Genomic DNA, 20,371 nt, shown 5'->3' on the forward strand with positions numbered 1-20,371 from the left:
AAAACTAAAAATGTAAAACGTAAATGCAAAATTGTAAAAATTGTGGTTGACCGATATATATCACCAATGCCAATATATTGGCTGATATTTGGCTTTTTTAAAATATTGGCCGACAAGTTTTTCTGATTGGCCGATGTGTTAGAAGCGTGTTTTTTTTAAATACATTATTTCTAATTTATTAAAATATTATGTTACATATCATCTTTATATTGGCCACCCTGCTCTCTAAGATATCGGCCATCAAAAAAAAACAATATCAGTCGACCAAAATGCATGGAGAACATGTAAATATTGTAATAGTGTTAAGGAATAATATAGAATTTGTAAAGTTGCACTCAAATTCAGCTCAGCTTTTTTTGCATTTTCATCTAGTACATAAACTGAATAGAAAAGTTGTAAAGACAAATTAATAATTTTTTTGTTTTCTGCACATCTTTCTCAATTTAAGTTTACTCGGCACCTTCAGTTTTTGAGCGTATGACATATGCTGCACATTAATAATAATAAAATAACAGTTTTTACCTCCAGAGAAGTTGACGCTCATTTTCTTAAGGTGCTTCTAATGCCGACCGCAAGGTATCTTCTCTTCTCTTCGCACCTGTAAATAATAAATACAGACGGGTCAGAGTTTAGCGGTCATGAGGTCAGTAATCAGACTCTGTGATCGCACTTTCCGAAGGAAAAATCAAAAGCTGAGCCAGAGTGTATGTACATGAGAAGTGTTAACCTGAACATCTGAACGTCTGCTGGGGAATCCCAGCCTGAAATATGGGTTAATGTTTAGCAGGGACTGCTGGAATGCTGAAATACCACGAATGCCATCGAAACAAGAATGCAAAACCCTACGATGAGAGACACACTTTCCCAAACACAAGCATTTGTATGCAGACAGAATCTCTCCAGCACAGTCAATTATTTAGAGGGTAATGTGTGAAAATCTCCTCTGTTACCGTGATCGTATTTAAAAATTCAGCAGTATTAAAGCTCAAAATCCCTCTTCCAAAACAAGGAGAACAAGATGCACTGCATCAAGTTTGGGAAATGTTTTGTGCAGCTCATTATGATCAGGGTTTAAAGGGGACCTATTATGCAAAATTCACTTGAACACAGATGTGTGTTCACAGTGTGTATAAACGACCAACCTATAATGGTAAAAATCCACTCACTCCTTTTTTTTTTTTTATAATTGCCATAAATCAGAAGCAGTCTCTTCAAACGAGCCGATTCAGATTCTCCCCTACAATGACATCATCGTAGGGAGAAGCCCCGCCCACAGCCGGTGAGAATCGGCTCAAACTTCATATCCAGAACTGATGTTGCCCTCACATGCTATCGGAATTATCACAAACAAGTTTCCTAGATAAAAAAGTGCACATGAATTCCCTTTCTGAGATTTTTGGTGCATGAGATTGTCCTGTTTTGTTGTTGCCGGTATGCTGGAGCATGAGTTCTTGAAACTCCGCCCTCTTTTGGAAAGCTCATTTGCATTTAGAGGGACACACACAAAAATGGCATGTTTTTGCTCACACCCACAAATTTTAACATGCTATAATAAATGATCTGTAGGGTATTTTGAGCTGAAACGTCACAGACACATTCTGGAGACACCAGAGACTGATATTACATCTTGTAAAAAGAGGCATAATATGTCATTTACTCTGCAGGTCTTGAAGCCCAATTCTGATTTGTTGACTATATCTGATTTTTTTGACGATCTTTTAAAAGTGACCCATATCCAATATCAGCATTTACACTACACACTTGGCGAAACAACCCAAGGTAGACGTACTGACCCGGAAAAGCTTAGGAAAAGGAAGTAAAAAAGGCGCAATTTGCAATTGACGCAGATAAAATCATAATACAAGCTTTTGCTTTCCGCACCATCTTAACATCAGCAAAACATTGAGTTGAGCCTTTGTCCTCCATTGCGGCATTGAAAAAAGTTATGTAGTCGCGGTTGATTCGCCACCGTCTCTTTTTCCGCATTGACGGAAATATCCGATCTGTCCGGTTACATGGTAGATGCAAATGCACATATCCGATTTATATCAGATTTAACAGATCTGAAAAAAATATTGGAATCCATGTGCTTTTTTCCTGCTTACACAATTGCGGAACTGGGTCACTTGAAACATGCAATGTAAATATAGACAAAGAGATGGAAAATATGTCCTGATGTCACTTCCTGTTAAAGCTTAAAGATTAATTTGACGTTTTTAAACTGTGCTTGTAATGTTTGCAATAATCAAGTCTTAATTTTATAATCAAATAAATTAATAAAACAACAAATTAAAATTTTAAATAAAATGATAAAATATTTAAAATTTATTTGTTCTGATGACATTAAGCAACATTGCTTTATATATATATATATATATATATATATATATATATATATATATATATATATATATATATATATATATATATATATATATATATATATATATATATATATATATATATATAGAAATATGCAAAAATCTAATAATTTATATATTTTTTAAAAATGTATAAATATATATATAGTCAAACCAAAAATTATTCATTTATGTATGTGAGGATAGCAAAATAAAGTAAACTGACATATAATACCCACAAATTCTTAATAGGGTGGACTACCAGTAAAATTGATAAAAAAAATTTCAGACACTTTAACCTGACCATGTTTTGCTTAAGTGTTATCTGAAATAATTAAGATTATTTTTTTCTGACACAGTTTAGATCTTGTCATATATTATTACCATTTTTTAAAACTATAGTGAATAAACTAATAATGAGGTGTCTGAATACATTTTGGTTTGACTGTATATATGAGCTTGAATTTATTTTATTTTATTAGGTTGTTCATTTTGTATTAAAGAACAATTAAAATAGAAAAAATATAAATATAAAATATAAAAATATTGTAAATTTATATCTTTGTGATTTTTAAGGGAGGAGTGAGATCTGCTCTTGACGTTTTGAATTGTGAGGTTCAGGTGGTATGGAAATAAAGGCAGAATATTTCGTGGGTGTCAGGACACTAAAGGGATAAACTAATGAACAGCTGCTCGTGTCCGGATCATTAAATGTCAAACCTCTGGGGTGTGTGTGTGTTTGTCTGCTCATGAAAGGGGGGTATGTGGCATGTCAAATGAGTCCCACCTCCTCAACCACACCCTGCAGGCGCCCGGACGCCCTGCATGGGGACAAAGACCAGTCTCATTGACACCTCATTCTGCCCAATTAAAGCGTGACAGCACATAAAAAACACACACTTCATGCACGACTGAGGCCAGCCTCAGATATTATCACTGGAATTGTAAATGAAGATTATAAACATTTTGTTAAATGAGGTTCACATCTGCTCCAAAGTGTGACTTTTGACAAAATCAAAAGGCAGAAATGAGAAGTTATATTTTGTCTAAATCATTTAGCACAATTGGGATTTTTTGCAATGTGACATTTTTGTTATTATTAAGCACATATAATAAGTAACTAAATAACAAACATGCAACTAGTCAAACAATATTGTTCAGTTTCTCCCCAAATGCAACATATTCTGACACAAAAAACTGTTTCATTTACAGTTCTGGTAATGGTGATTCCCGTTCATAAATTAATCATGAGCCTCATGTTAATTACTTCATAAAAGCATGCATAACTACTTCTGAGGATGTGCTAATGATGCTGCAGCAACTTAATTGTGATTTTTCTAATAAGTTTCCCATAAATTAACAGTCCTCGCTTCATTAGTTTCCCTCTGACAGACAAAATAACAACAGACACACCAAAACACAACTGAAAATACTGACAGAGACCCAGCGAAACAAAGACATCTTATCATGGCTGATTCAGATTCTGATCTCTTTATTATTATGATAGTAAAATTCATTTTCACTGAACACTATTGGATTGGACCTGGATGTATGTTGGATGTATATCAGTCTCAGACTTACATTACAAGATAAGTAAAAATGGAAGAAAAATAAATAAAATTATGCATTCTAAAATGACAAGTTTTAGTTGTTACATTTGCAGTTTCTTAACAAAAATCAACGTTCTACCAACTACAGTACGCTGAAATAAAAATAAAATACAATAAAAAATTAAATAAAAAATTTAATTAAATTAAATATAAATAAAACTAAAATTAAATTAAATTAATAAAATTAAAACATAAAATAATAAAAATAAAATAAAATTCAAATAAATAATAAAATTAAAAAACTAGAATTTAAAAATAAAATAATTAACTAAAAATTACAAATAAATTTAAAAATAAATAAAATAAAACAAAAAATGTAAAAATAAAAATAAAAAAAAATTACAAATAAAATTAAAATTAAACTAGAATTTAAAAATAAAATAAAACATTTGATGAAATTAAATAAAATAAAAAATAAGAAGAAAAAACTAAAATTTAAAAATAAAATAAAATAAAATAAAATAAAATAGCAACAAAAAAATAAATAAATAAAAATAACATAAAATAAAATAGCTGGTTGATAAATATTTGTGGCTGGTATATTGGTATGTCTGCCAAAATATTTTAACAATAGTATTTGATGATAGATGGTTAATGCAAGTCACCACAGGTTTAGTAAAACATTTCAATAATGCTGATATTTTAGCATAAACAATGGTTGTATTTGCTACTCTGAGCTCACTAAAGCTCACTGATCGTGTATTTAAAAGATGCTTTGGATTAATTATATATATATATAAATAAAATAACGATATGTGAACTATACAGTGATGTTAAACCCAGGTCAGGAGTGTTGTTGAACATTGACTAAGCAGACTGCACTGACATACAGGAGTGTCAACCATGTTTGCTTATCAAGCTAGTCCTGTTTGACACATCTGAGCACATTCCAAAGTTCATGTGAATCAAATCGCATATTCAGCACAATAAATAAAGCAGCCCAAACATCTGAAGCTATTGCACGAGTTAAAACACAACACTGGCCTTTATCTGTGTGTAGTCTGGTAAAATGTTGGTGATAGACTTTCCAAAACAAGCAGCTTCATCAGTTCCCCTGCCATAAACCAGGTTAGTCAAGGTCCAGACCTGAATGAAACCCAAACTGTGTCTGATTTAAACTTTAGTAGATAAATTAGACCTAATTCACATGCAGAGGCCCTTTGTTGAGAGCAGAGATGAAGGACTGAAATCCATCTTAAGCCTCTTTGGCCCAACAGGGCCGGGCTGTAAAGTATCCAGCGATGGCTCGGCTCCGTTACACTCTCTCATTAATAATTCAGAACCGGCGGAACACACACACTGACAGCTCTTGTGTCCCGAACATGAATAAGAGAAATGAGGACTCTGAAGACGGGAATGAATTCACCCTCGTTCCAGTAAACCAGTGGCTCGATCACATGCTCTGTAAAACACCAATCACTGCTGGAATATTCATAAATAGTGTTATGAATATCTGGCTGCTGAAAACTCAGCTTTGCCATCATAGGAATAAGTTATATTTTGAAATATATTCAATTTATATTTATCAATTTATTATACATAGTAATAATATTTCACAAATTTTACTGTAAGATTTACTGTATTTTTGATTGAATAAATGCAGCTTTGGTGATCTACTTATCCATCCATCCATCCATCCATCCATCCATCCATCCATCCATCCATCCATCTACCTACCTATCCATCCACCTATCTATCTATTCATCCATCTATCCAAATATCCATCCATCCATCCATCCACCTACTATACATCCATCCATTTATCCAAGTATCCAATCATCCATCCATCCATCCACCTATCCAAATATCCATCCATCCATCCATCCATCCATCCATCCATCCATCCATCTACCTACTATCCATCCATCTATTTATCCAAGTATCCATCTATCCATCCACCTATCTATTCATCCATCCATCCACCTATCTATCCAAGTATCCATCTATCATCCACCTATCTATCTATCCATCATCCATCCATCCACCTATCTATCCAAATATCCATCCATCCATCATCCATCTACCTACTATCCATCCATTTATCCAAGTATCCATCCATCCATCCATCCATCCATCCATCCATCCAAGTATCCATCCATCCATCCATCCATCCATCCATCCATCCAAGTATCCATCCACCTATCTATCTACTCATCCATCCATCCATTTATCCAAGTATCCATTCATCCATCTATCCATCCATCTATCTATTCATCCATCCATCCATCCATCCATCCATCTGCCTATTTATCCAAATATCCATCCATCCATCATCCATCTACCTACTATCCATCCATCTATTTATCCAAGTATCCATCTATCCAAGTATCCTTCTATCCATCCACTTATCCATTCATCCATTTATCCAAGTATCCATCTATCCATCCACCTATCTATTCATCCATCCATCCATCCATCCATCCATCCAAGTATCCATTCATCCATCTATCCATCCACCTATCTATTCATCCATCCATCCATCCACCTATCTATCCAAGTATCCATCTATCATCCACCTATCTATCTATCCATCATCCATCCATCCATCCACCTATCTATCCAAGTATCCATTCATCCATCTATCCATCCATCTATCCATCCAACTATCTATTCATCCATCCATCTACCTACTATCCATCCATCCATCCATCCATCCACTTATCTATCCATCCATCCATCCACTTATCCATCCATCCATCATCCATCTACCTACTATCTATCCATCCATCCATCCACTTATCTATCCATCCATCCATCCATCCATCCATCCACTTATCCATCCATCCATCATCCATCTACCTACTATCCATCCATCCATCCATCCATCCATCCATCCATCCATCCATCCATCCATCCATCCAAGTATCCACCCATCCATCCATCCATCCTCTTATCCATCCATTCATCTATTCATCCATCCATCATCCATCTACCTATGCATCCATCCATCCAACCACCGAAGTATCCATCCATTCATCATCTATCATCCATCCATCCATCTACACACACACACACACACACACACACACACACACACACACACACACACACACACACACACACACACACACACACACAAAAAAATATAGGCATAGGTCATTGAAAAACCTGCATCGATCAACCACAAATAAATACAAAAGACATTTCACAAAGGATTGGTTTAGAAGAAGAACATGTCGAGTCTGTTATGGTTTACAACCCTGATGTCGTCCTGTCCGAGAGGTTAATGCACGGTTCAAAGTCAACAGCGCAAGGGCCAAAACACACAAACCCTCAATCACACACACCCTCACATGCACATAGTGTATTAAAGATCAGATGATAGTGACCACGCGCTCTTCAGGGGTTCAGAGTGTGTATCACGCCCTCTTTAGACATGCATGAGTCCATGTAGCATGTTCAGTCAGGCCTGCCAGCGGCTGACAGACAGACGGAGTCTGAGATTACAGCACTCGCTGATCGCCTCGTCAGGTCTGGACACAGGTGAGTTATGTAACAGTGACTCTGTAATCTAGCGGCAGCTCAGTGTGGAGTCACACTAAACCTTCAACAGCAAATAAAGAAGCATATAATATAAAAACCAATAACCAATATAAAAAAAAAAAAAAAACATATCCATAGACAGCAATATTTACTGATGTATATTTATACTAAAACATTGATCAAAAATACCAAGCAGTGACTTCTGCGAATATTAGTGACATAACTATTTTAAGTGATAACAAACAGATCATTGAATCAGAGTTACGAATCGACTCACTGAAACAGACCACTTGAACTGAATCACAAAAAATAAATTCAACATAACAGCATGATTTACTACTGAAATGAAAACGTCATGTGCTCTTAATGACATCAGATTTAATGGACAAATACAAAGTGCACTGTCATGATGCCGCTGAATTTTTATATCACCAGTTATTTAATATACAGCCCAATTTTATTGAATCACAATACTCCAAAAAAAGATAAAGGAATTACAGATAGTGCAGAGGAATAAGACCTGAGACAAACTACACGCATACAAACAGTGGCCTGGACGTCATCCAATCACATCAGTACATGTAAAAAGATTTGAAAAGCAGAGAAAACAAGAGGAAGACAACAGAGAACAGAGAGGATGATGAGGTGAAACAGAGAACCTGTCCTGATGAGAACCTCTGTGGCTGAGCGTTATGACAACACAAAAGAAATTAATACATACATAATCATTACTTTTATTCAGCATGGACACATTCAATTGATCAAAAGTGACAGTAAAGACATTTATAAATGTTACAAAAGATTCTGTTTCTAAATGAATCCTGTTCTTTGGAACTTTATGTTTAAAAAAGAATCCTGAAAATAAAATGTATCACTGTTTCCACAAAAAAATGAAGCAGAACGACACATTGATTATAATTACTTCTATTAGAATGATTTCTCATCATGTGACACTGAAGACTGGAGTAATGATGCTGTAAATTCAGCTTTGATCACAGGAATAAATTACACTTTACTATATATATATATATATATATTCACCTAGAAAACAGTTATTTGAAATTGTATGCTACTAAAGTTTAAATAAGAGATACTTTTTAAACATCTATCCATCCATCCATCCACCCATCAATCCATCCATCCAATTTATCACCTATCAATCAATCAATCCACCCATCCATCCATCATCCATCATCCATCCATCAACCCATCCATCCATCCACCTATCAATCCATCCATCCATCATCCAATTTATCCACCCATCAATCCATCCATCCATCCATCCAATTTATCCACCTATCCATCCATCCATCCATCCCTCCATCCATCCATCCCTCCACCCATCCCTCCACCCATCCATCCCCCCACCCATCCATCAATCCACCCATCCATCCACACATCCACCTATCCATCCATCCATCCCTCCATCCATCCCTCCACCCATCCATCCATCCACCCATCCATCCATCCATCCATCCACCCATCCATCCATCCATCCATCCATCCAGCCACCCATCCACCCATCAATTCATCCATCCACCCACCCATCCATCATCCATCAATCCATCCACCCATCCACCCATCCATCCATCATCCACCTATCAATCCACCCATCCATCCATCCATCCATCCACCTGTCAATCAATCAATCAATCAATCAATCAATCAATCAATCCAACCATCCTTAATTTCATCCACCCGTCAATCCACCTACCAATCCATCCACCTATTGATCTAACAATCCATCCATCCATCCAACTATATATTCACATAGAAAACAGCTATTTAAATAATATTTCACTGTTTTACTGTATTTTTGGTTAAATAAATGCAGCCTTGGTGAGCAGAAGAGACTTCTTTCAAAAACCTAAAAAATCTTTTTTTCTCTTGCATTAAAAAATAAATCATACAACCCCCAAAATTTTGAACATCTATATGATATATTTTCATACATATCAGTGGCCAGGACTGAATAATATTATTTACATGTGAAAGTAATGAAGAAACATGGAGTAATGTGAAAAAGGACTTGTTATTGAGTTTTTGTTAGATGAAAAGCAATTAGCTTATTGTCCTTATCCAAGATTTTTATATAATGTGAAGCTGGTGGTTTGAATCCATTTTTAAAAATATTTTCATGCAGAAAATATATAATACAATTTTTCAATGACATGTTTACTCCGTATCAACTTTTTAACGCCTACTCTACATCAAATATACTTGTAAATGGCAATTACCAGATATATATATATGGGTCAGAGAGGAGAAGAGAGGAGGGCAGCGATGGGAGAAAAACGGAGAAAAAGAGAAAAGAGGAGCGAAAGTGTGTGTGCGCTGTGATTTTTATTCCTCCACTCGTGTGTGTTAACACGCTCCCCATGAGACGCTGCAGGCGCTCGTAATTATAGTAGCACACAAATCTGGGAGAACACACACACACACGTGAATGTATGATACACTAGCAAACACACACTAAAGCAAAATAAGTCTTACCCTTCAGGAGAAGTGCACAGTCATAACGGCTGTTTGCTTAGTGCACTTCTCTCTGGTTTAAACACACAGATACAATCACAACAAGATGAAACGCACTCAAGTACGATCAATGTTGGATTGTGGGAATTACAGACGCAGTAGACTCCTCCCAGGAAACTCAACCCTACATTTAAAGACGGGCGACATTTTATTAAAGAAACAGTACACCCATATATGAAAATGAGGATGGATGAATCACAATGGACAACTACTAAGGTTGACTAGTTTGTCTAAATGTTATCAAATTTTTTTTTTTTTTTTTTGCAGTTTTGATATTTGTAGGTAAAACTCCCTCAGAAAACGTAAATGTATTCATGATTGAATAAATGTATTTGTTGTGAACTGATTCATAATGCATTAAAAATCTAGTAATAAACAGCAATATTTGCCTGCAAATATCTTAAAACACTGTAATACATAACAAATGCCATGTGGATTCTGTGAACATTTCTGAGTAATGACGAGCAAACGAGTCACTGAATCAGAGTTTTGAATCAATTCACTGAAATTGATTCAAAACACTTTGAGTTGATTCTCGGAGATTACCAGTTTTCTGAGTGAGATTAACTAAAAAGAATGAACAAATAAATTAAAATAAGCTAAAAAAATAAAATATAACTATAAATATAAATAAAATAAAAAATAACTGACTTAGAGCAGCACGATTAATTGTAAAAAGATTGCGATCTCGATTCAAACACCCACACAATCTTATTTTATTAACGACAACGATTCACCCGTGTGTATTTAGCCTTTGACAAAATCATACCTGAACATTCAAACCTGTGTTCATTCTGTCGCGCTGATCCAAAGAGAGCAGTTTTGAACCACACAGTAGTTATTTCTGTGTTACAAATATTCAAATGATCACAGAAGTACTGAGATAAAAGTTTATAGTTCAGATATAAACACTGATGTCTATGATAGCGATCAAAATAGAACAAACCAACTTTTGAAACTAACTTGGTGCTTCAAATAACGGTTGTATCAATTACATATGACAAGCGACTGTTAAATGTATTTGTCATTGAATCATTCATTCAAAGGATTCATTCAAAAACACTGATTCATCCAGTAATGAAACAAGTATTTATTAATGACTAAAGACTAAAAAATATTAAAATATAAAAGCTACTGTATATTGCCAAGCCATCCATATAGACTGGCTTTTAATGTGTTCATCCTGTCTTACAGAGCTGGAACTGAACCACTCATGGATCTGTTTGAAAATGAGCTGTCCTTGAAGGGCAGACAGTGGATTGTGTGCTGTTAGTGTTTGAGTTTCTGAGGGACCCTTCACTGCTCAAGCCCTGCAGAGAGGAGAGATCGCTTCATTACTGAAATGTCACTCCACAGGAGAAAACACACGCTGAGATGAGGGGGGTGAGAGGAGGAGAACGAGAGCAGGAAGATGGAGGGAGTGATAATCCGGTAATATTCACAGACTGGAGGTGGACCAGCGTCCACTGAAACTGATAGATTTAATGCACAAAGACCCTTTAAACTGAGAAACTGAGTGCAGTTTTCTTTCCTATGCTGATGTTTTTTACTATTAAAAACTAAATTTGGGAGAAATATATCCAAAGGCTCGTCCAATAACCTTTAGTTTACATCACAATCAGGGAGGGACAATCAGATTCTAGATTGTATTTAACTGAACAAAAATTTGCATACGCCCCTGAGTACAGATGTAACAACCCAGTGTTTGGGTAGTTTTTGTGTTACCCTGATCCTGGGTCAAATGTAACAACCCAGTGTTTGGGTCGTTTTTGTGTTACCCTGATCCTGGGTCAGACGTAACAACCCAGTGTTTGGGTCGTTTTTGTGTTACCCTGATCCTGGGTCAGACGTAACAACCCAGTGTTTGGGTCGTTTTTGTGTCACCCTGATCCTGGGTCAAACGTAACAACCCAGCGTTTGGGTAGTTTTTGTGTTACCCAGCTCCTGGGTCAGACGTAACAACCCAGCGTTTGGGTAGTTTTTGTGTTACCCAGCTCCTGGGTCAGACGTAACAACCCAGTGTTTGGGTCATTTTTGTGTCACCCTGATCCTGGGTCAGACATAACAACCCAGTGTTTGGGTCGTTTTTGTGTTACCCTGATCCTGGGTCAGACGTAACAACCCAGTGTTTGGGTCGTTTTTGTGTTACCCTGATCCTGGGTCAGACGTAACAACCCAGTGTTTGGGTCGTTTTTGTGTTACCCTGATCCTGGGTCAGACGTAACAACCCAGTGTTTGGGTCGTTTTTGTGTTACCCTGATCCTGGGTCAGACGTAACAACCCAGTGTTTGGGTCGTTTTTGTGTCACCCTGATCCTGGGTCAGACGTAACAACCCAGTGTTTGGGTCGTTTTTGTGTCACCCTGATCCTGGGTCAGACGTAACAACCCAGTGTTTGGGTCGTTTTTGTGTTACCCTGATCCTGGGTCAGACGTAACAACCCAGTGTTTGGGTCGTTTTTGTGTTACCCAGCTCCTGGGTCAGACGTAACAACCCAGTGTTTGGGTCGTTTTTGTGTCACCCAGATCCTGGGTCAGACGTAAGGTGTCTGTATTTCATTATGCTTTGCATAAAATTTTATGATTTTATTCAAAAAGATACAGAATATAAATACTTAGGATGTTAAAATATGTTCTCAGAATTGTACACTGATTATTTATGTAAATAATTTCGGCTACAAGTGAAACGCAGGCCAAGTTAACTGAGGCTGAAGTTAACAGTTCCCCCACCGAACGCGAGTCATCTCCGGCACGAGATCCAACGTCGTTACCGTGGAAACGGGACAGAGACTGGTCGATTACACTTGAATTACTTCTAAATGTTTCATTTTTACTACTAATATTTGTTAAACGAGCTTAAATGTAGGCAATGTGTATTAAAAACGATATAAAATATGCTATACTATAAAATATGATTGAAAATAAAGGAATTATCATGCAAACCAGTGGTTGTGTGGAGTATTTTAAAAAAAAGTTTAGAGGATTTAAGTTAATCCGTAAACATTAATTCATGTATGAAGTAAAAAAAGAAGCTAGTATTATAGTAAAAATTAATCAAACAATTATGCTGGGTTAAATAAACAACACAATTTTCTGGGTCAAATTAACCCAACATCTGCTCCGTCATATATTTATCCAGCCCTTGGGTTGAAAACAACCCAAATTCATTCATTTGAGAGACACAGAAATGTGCCATAAAAATGTTCTCTAGATATCACTATCATGCATCATCTGCCATTAAAAACCCTTATCAGCCAATCACTACTACAGAAGCTGCCGCTTGACAGACAACTGTGAGCCTGTTATGCTATTTAACAGGATAAAACACACAGATCAAGGTATGAAACAAACGGGTTCATAAACATACTTGAGCAAACCTGACAGTCGCTGTGAGCTTATGAAAATGAAACAGCAGAAGGAGAGGTTTTCTCTTCAGGATTACAGGGATGTGTCCCACATGTCAATTACATAAATACTGTTTTCCGTTCCAGCCCTGCCTCCTCCCTTTGTGATGTCACTTCTGGGAAACGACACATTATGAGTGCCTCAAACGTGAAAATGTTTTCTGCATGCCAATGTTCATGTATTAAAAAGTTTTATTAAAAATATCCATAGGTAAAGAAATACTATGCATTGTTTTACTGGTGCATAAGGAAATTATTCAATGTAATGTGTACAAATGTAGTGAAATCTATGTAAAAATGTGCCTTGATTAATTTAACTAGATAGATCTATCATAAATTAATAAATAAAGCTAATAATATAATTATATAAAATATATTAAATGTATTACATATATATTTTTCCTATTTATTTTCAAGCATTATCACTGTAATTTTAATAATTATAAATAATGATTATTATTATTAAATCTATTGTAATAAAAAATATAGATATATAAAATTAATATATTATATGTAATGTATTTAATATATAAACAAACACTATATATATATATATATATATATATATATATATATATATATATATATATATATATATATATATATATATATATATATATATATATATATATATATATATATATATATATATATATAAAATATATTAATATATATTATATTTATTATTACAATGGATTTAATAATAGTCATTATTAATAATTATTACAAATACATTGATAATGCTTGAAAATAAATTGGAAAAAATATATGTAATGTAGTACATTTAATATATTTTATATAACAATATATTATTACAATAGTTTTATTAATGATATATAATATAAAAAAAAAAAAATATATATATATATATATATATATATATATATATATAAAAAAATAAAATATATTTTATATAACATTACAATATATTATTACAATAGTTTTACTAATGATATATATATATATATATATATATATATATATATATATATATATATATATATATATATATATATATATATATATATATATATATATATATATATATATATATAAATAAATAAATAATAAAAAAAAAATCAGCATCTGATTTCTTATATAATCTCTCCACTGAATCATATGCAAATAGGACACTGAGGGTCTCCTGCACGCTACAGTACAGCTGCACAAAATAGATTCAGTAATATATATATATATATATATATTACTGAATCTATTTTGTGCAGCTGTACTGTAGCGTGCAGGAGACCCTCAGTGTCCTATTTGCATATGATTCAGTGGAGAGATTATATAAGAAATCAGATGCTGATTCACAAGAGGACACATGAGCATCTCGCTCTCTGCCTGTTTCCAATAAGGTCTTTTTGCATTCACATTTTGGTACAAACCTGACAGATAATATTCTCATTAATACATTAGTTATTTTATATAGCCTATTATGAATTGCCATTTAACGTGCATACCAGATAATATGCAGCTTTTTGGCCATTACAGGAACAGTTCTCTCAAATCTCACTCTTCAGTATATGTGGATTGTATGACTTCAGAAGACTTGGAACATATAGTGATATGAACTATTTTTACATAAAGTATTGCTTTAAACAGGGTCTATGTAAATTTGCCCTTGCAAAATCCCTCACACATTTCCAGTCTCACGTTTGCTGGCGAGTGCCAACTATCCACTTTCCTTCCATCACACTTAAAAAACAAAGATAATAGGTTGAGCCCGAGCCGAGAGGCGTCTCGAGTGCGAGAGGCTGCATTTGCTTAATTAGAGGTGCGGAGGAGAACGAGAGAACGAGGGAACACCCACATTTGCTAAATTGGAGAGAGTGACCTGTAACTGCACCCGTGTCAGTCTCAGCAGATTGATGGTGGACAGACAGGCAGCGTCTCGTTACCGACACACGTGGACATTTAGAAACATACTTTACAAATGCACAAATGTTTGGCCAATTACACTGCAATTGTGTTCATGCACTTAAAGGGGTGGTTGATTATGATTTCACTTGTTTAACTTTAGTTAGTGTGTAATGTTGCTGTTTGAGCTTAAGCAACATCTGCAAAGTTACGATGCTCAAAGTTCAATGCAAAGGGAGAGATTTTCTTTTACAGAAATCACTTTTTAAGGACTACAACAAACGGCTGGTAGGGACTACACAGCAAAATCACCAGAGTTGAATTAACTCTGCTTGGAGTGCATATGGTCTCTCTCTAAATATTGTTAAAGTAACACTTAACTAGAGTTAATATTAATGAGATAAGTGATGACTGAGCGGTAGTGATGAACACCTGTTGTTAACAAGCAGAATCACTGAAGAAAAGCGAAGAACTACAACTGACTTCAGGCACAGTCTTAGATGAAATCAACTGAAGATAAAAGACATTATATCTCTCAAGATCTCAGTAGAGGAGGACTATCTTTTCTTCAGTGATTCTGCTTTTTAATAGCAGGTGTTCATCACTAATGCTCATTCATCACTTAATTAATCGCTTAATTATCTCAATAACTTTAACTCTGGTGATTTTGCTGTGTACAACGAGCTTCTTCCTGGGTTTGTGACATCACAAACCCTAAAATTTACATAAACCCCGCCCCCGAGAACACGCAACAAAGTTGTTGTAGTAGAGTGTTGTTGTCATGCTGTCATTTTACGCCGGACTGCTTCACAAACGAGGGTCAATTCAATGCTGGATTTGCACAAAAGATGAACATGACGACACATGCTAGTGGATGAGTTGAATCAACTCCACAGCAACTACATAAATTTATCCACTAAACATTCAGAAACGTCCAGTTTCATTCTAAAAGTTGTAACTTCTTCCTGAGAGTAACTTCTTCCAATGTAAGGCTGAACACCATCGTCATTTTGGCTGCGTGAGATTCTCCAGCTTTCTTGTTGTTGAGCAACCGAGAGCTGTTAAAGCTCCGCCCTCTTCTGGAAAGGGGGCGGGAGCAGCAGCTCATTTGCATTTAAAGGGACACACACAAAAACGGTGTGTTTTTGCTCACACCCAAATAGGGGCAAATTTGACAAGCTATAATAAATGATCTGTGGGGGATTTTGAGCTGAAACTTCAGACACATTCTGGAGACACCAGAGACTTACATTGCATTTTGTATTAGCGACATTATAGATCCCCTTTAAAACTGGTCACAGATGTGTTATAATTCAAATAACATGCAATAAACATGCCGAAGAATTTCTTCTATTGCTCCATCATGACAGTATCTGACTCGAATAAGAAAACTGATTACACATAATTAATATATATATATATATATATATATATATATATATATATATATATATATATATATATATATATATATATATATATATATATATATATATATACACACATATACATACACACACACACACATTGCATTACCAACTGCACTCTGAAATATTTGGCAGCAATGACTCTATAAAAATTATATTTATGGCACTCAATCTACTACACGCCAACTGTCGTCTAATTGATTGTACTATTTTATCAAGTAAAAGCCCATTTAAATGTTCATCTTCAGCTCGTGGTTGAACACTTACTGGATCAAAGCAACTTAAGTTTACTTGATTATCCACAGGCCTACATAATGCTTTATAAAAATCATATTAAAATGCGAGCATCAAATATGATCAGGCTTTTGTTTATTTGTTCATCTCTCAATCATCACTGCGTTGCATTATATGTTTTGAAACTACAGAGCTTTGATCATAAAACTAAGCATTAAATATCATCTTACTAAGACAAGATTGGAGAGTGACGACTGATGTTTATATGCATATTATGTAAGTAATCACTAGATCTCATTGATTTACATTATAAGTGATCAGAATTTCATCATACCTTCAGGCCAAAAAAATATCAGCATCTGCACCAAATTGCATATAAAATTATTAGCACCATATTCTCACTATATGAGCCATAAAACCTGATGTATTAAATGTGATACAAAACACACATGCAAAATTTTTATATTTTGCCTAAAGGTCCAATAAACTCCATTTAAAAAAAAAAAAAAAGGATTTATCTGAGTATTATTTCATACATCAGGCTTTACAGGGTTAAATAAGACGAAGGAAATCTCAAGCAAAGCTTGTTTCAGCAACACATCAGCTTCTTTATTTATATTACAGGCTGTAAACTTTGGTACAGGATGCCAAGATAACTGCTGACTACATTTGTTTCAGTTACAGTGGACTATATGTACAGATCAGCATATCGGAGTTGCAACCAGGCAGGGAAGAGCGGGGCAAGTTGTCACAATAGGAATTTACTATTAAATAACCTGTTATAACGCTCAAATCATACAATTATGAAGCACAAAACGATTCTATAAAGCAGATTAAACTAAAACTCAATACACCTTAAAGTGATAGCTCACCCAAAAAATGAAAGTGGTAGTTGCATAGGCTGTCAATGGAGGACCAGAAAGCGCTCAGATTTCATTAAAATATCTTCATTTTTGTCTTCAAATGTTTTGAACAACATGAGGGTAAGTAATTAATGACAAAAAAAAAAATAATTTTTTGGGTGAACTAACCCTTTAAGCAAAACGAAAAGTCTATTCATCTAGATCTGACAGCCTTGTTTCAGCAGACTGGAATGGGAAGATTTGTTTATATCCTACAACAACAATCAGGCTTGTGATGTGAAAGCTTTGTTCCAGCATCTGCACCATCGAGGCTGCTGGGACAAGTCACATTCTTGGCAGAGAAACAAATAAGCTGCATCTAACTAGGGGCCTCTGTGTTCAATGGCCCACTTAGACAGATTAAATATATATTATATATATACACACATAAATACACGATTGACAGCTCTGAATTTGGTCAATAGCTCTTTAGGCAGAGACATTAAATCTGTATATAGAGGTATAATATGTATTTTGAAGCTGTTTAAAATTAATTTGCCCTTTAAAACGTATTAAAACACGAACTGGTGTTTGTAAAACAACTGTGGGGATATTTCTACACCACATCAGGCGCACGAGCGATGATCACCCACACACTCACACACATAAACAAACCGATAAAACGCGCAAAATGTGTCGGCGTTCATTCCATAAGCAATTATGAGAGATTGGAAACCAAAAAAACTGCGAATATATAAAAGAGAAGGAATAAAATCCTACCGTTTAACTCGGCTGCTCTCCGCTTGACTGTCCACAGACCTAATCCCGATGCTTTAATGCGAGTCTCGTGAGCGCGCACGTCACTTCCGCGTGCTCTGACCTGTGCACCTGCACCAGCGATGGGATAAAAATAGATCACAGCGCGCGTTCTCATTCATAGAGTCGCGTCCTCGAGGATGCTGAATGTTTTCAGTCACAAACGCGTGCAAATGTGCGGAATATCTTTTTTTTTTTATATAGCGCATTCTTGCATTCACTCGTTTTACTAACGCATTATTTATTACTGCTAGACTACATATATTCTAAATATTGTGCTTACATTTTCCACAAACACCATTACACACTTCGCTTAGTTTGTATTGTGCACATTGTACTATATTGTGTATGTATATTATGGATGGCAAGTCGGAATCATTTGAGCGAATCGGTTCTTTCGAACAAGTTGTTTCAAAGAACCGATTCAGTGATGCTTTTACGTCATCACGCTATCAAGATTCAAAATAGCTTTATTAGCATTTAGAAAGAAATCTTTACATTGCCAAAGCATTAATAACACTACAATAAAATAAATAAATAAATAATATATAATAATAAAATAATAATGAAAATTTATAGAAGTGTGGAAGTATGGAATTTAATGGCCCTTTTCTGAATTGTGATTATAAATGGGTACACTCCTAATTCTGCTCTGCAGGCATTATTTGGGGTTTTGCGCTGTACTCTGAGCAAAACTTTGCATAGTTCGGTCTGCAGAGTCTCTATTGGGTGTTTGTCACATATATATAACATATATATATATAACATTTACATTAAACAAAAACAGCCATCTTAGCTGATTTTTGTTTTTCTTGTTATTAAACAATGAAATCCTGTTTATTAATATTACTTAAAGGCATTAACCAGCCAGATTTATTTGCAATGTTTTTGCTATTCGATAACGACTATAATCAGTGTTGGGTGTAATGCATTATAAAGTTATTAATTACCATAATTTAATTACTTTTCCCTTGAAAATGTAAAATAAGGGATTACTCATGTAATTTAATTACAGTTACTTCTGATGTTATTGCATTTTTGCATAGACTATAGAACAATACTATAAAAAACAACAGAGGATTTAACATCAAAATTTAACGACTGACGTTAAAATGCATGTTTTTAATGTAAAATTCTACCTTTAAATACTTTAGAAAGTAATTAGTAATAAGTAATGCAATACTTTTTAAAGAGAGTAATTACAGTAATCTAATTTTAGTAGCTAGTAATTAATTACTTTTTTTTATAGCATCACTTACCAAACACTATTTGGAATACATTACTTTCCGTTCCATCACAAAATCCTCTGTTCATTTATTACGAATCGGACTAATGAATCGATGTTGTGCCGAATTTCGACTCCTTGCCAAATTATTACCCCCCTCATTGAAGTCGCTATTTGATTGCATAATCCTAACCCCACACCTAATCCTAACCCTACCAATACTAGGGGGGTAATAATTTGGGGTAGGAATTAGTTCAACAAATTCATTGAAAAGATCCGACTCAAATGAACGATTCATTAGTGAATCGGACACCGCTCGTGTATTGTGTTTGTATGTAGTGCATACGTGTCGAGTTTTCGGCGTAATCGCTTAGTGGTCAGGTATGAATGTTTCCTGTTTATACTTTCAAATAATTTCAACACCGTTTGTTTACTTTAAGTGAAAGCGGTGCGTGGGCTCTTTCACTTCTGAAGGGCGTGAACCGATACTGCTGTGAGCTCGAGCCACACGCGTCCGCCAATCAGCGCGCGATCATCTCATTCAAAGCGAAACTGTCCCGAAAGCGAAGCATGCGAATAT

The 20,371-nt window shown here is 34.9% G+C and overlaps 1 protein-coding gene across 4 annotated transcripts in view; it reads right to left on the minus strand.

Moving 5' to 3' along the window:
• The window catches only part of si:ch211-45c16.2 (mitogen-activated protein kinase kinase kinase 13), a 64,074-nt gene extending 45,415 nt beyond the window's left edge, over positions 1–18,659 (minus strand). For all 4 annotated transcript variants that reach the window (XM_048194733.1, XM_048194731.1, XM_048194732.1 and 1 more), the window contains exons 1-2: positions 18,531–18,659; positions 523–598 (exon numbers count right to left, since the gene is read on the minus strand). The gene's annotated coding sequence lies outside the window, so the exon portion shown is untranslated. The remainder of the gene's footprint in view (positions 1–522; positions 599–18,530) is intronic.
• Between the last annotated feature and the right edge of the window lie 1,712 nt (positions 18,660–20,371).

Source organism: Megalobrama amblycephala, linkage group LG6 (genome assembly GCF_018812025.1).
Source record: "Megalobrama amblycephala isolate DHTTF-2021 linkage group LG6, ASM1881202v1, whole genome shotgun sequence".
NCBI classification, from domain to species: domain Eukaryota; kingdom Metazoa; phylum Chordata; class Actinopteri; order Cypriniformes; family Xenocyprididae; genus Megalobrama; species Megalobrama amblycephala.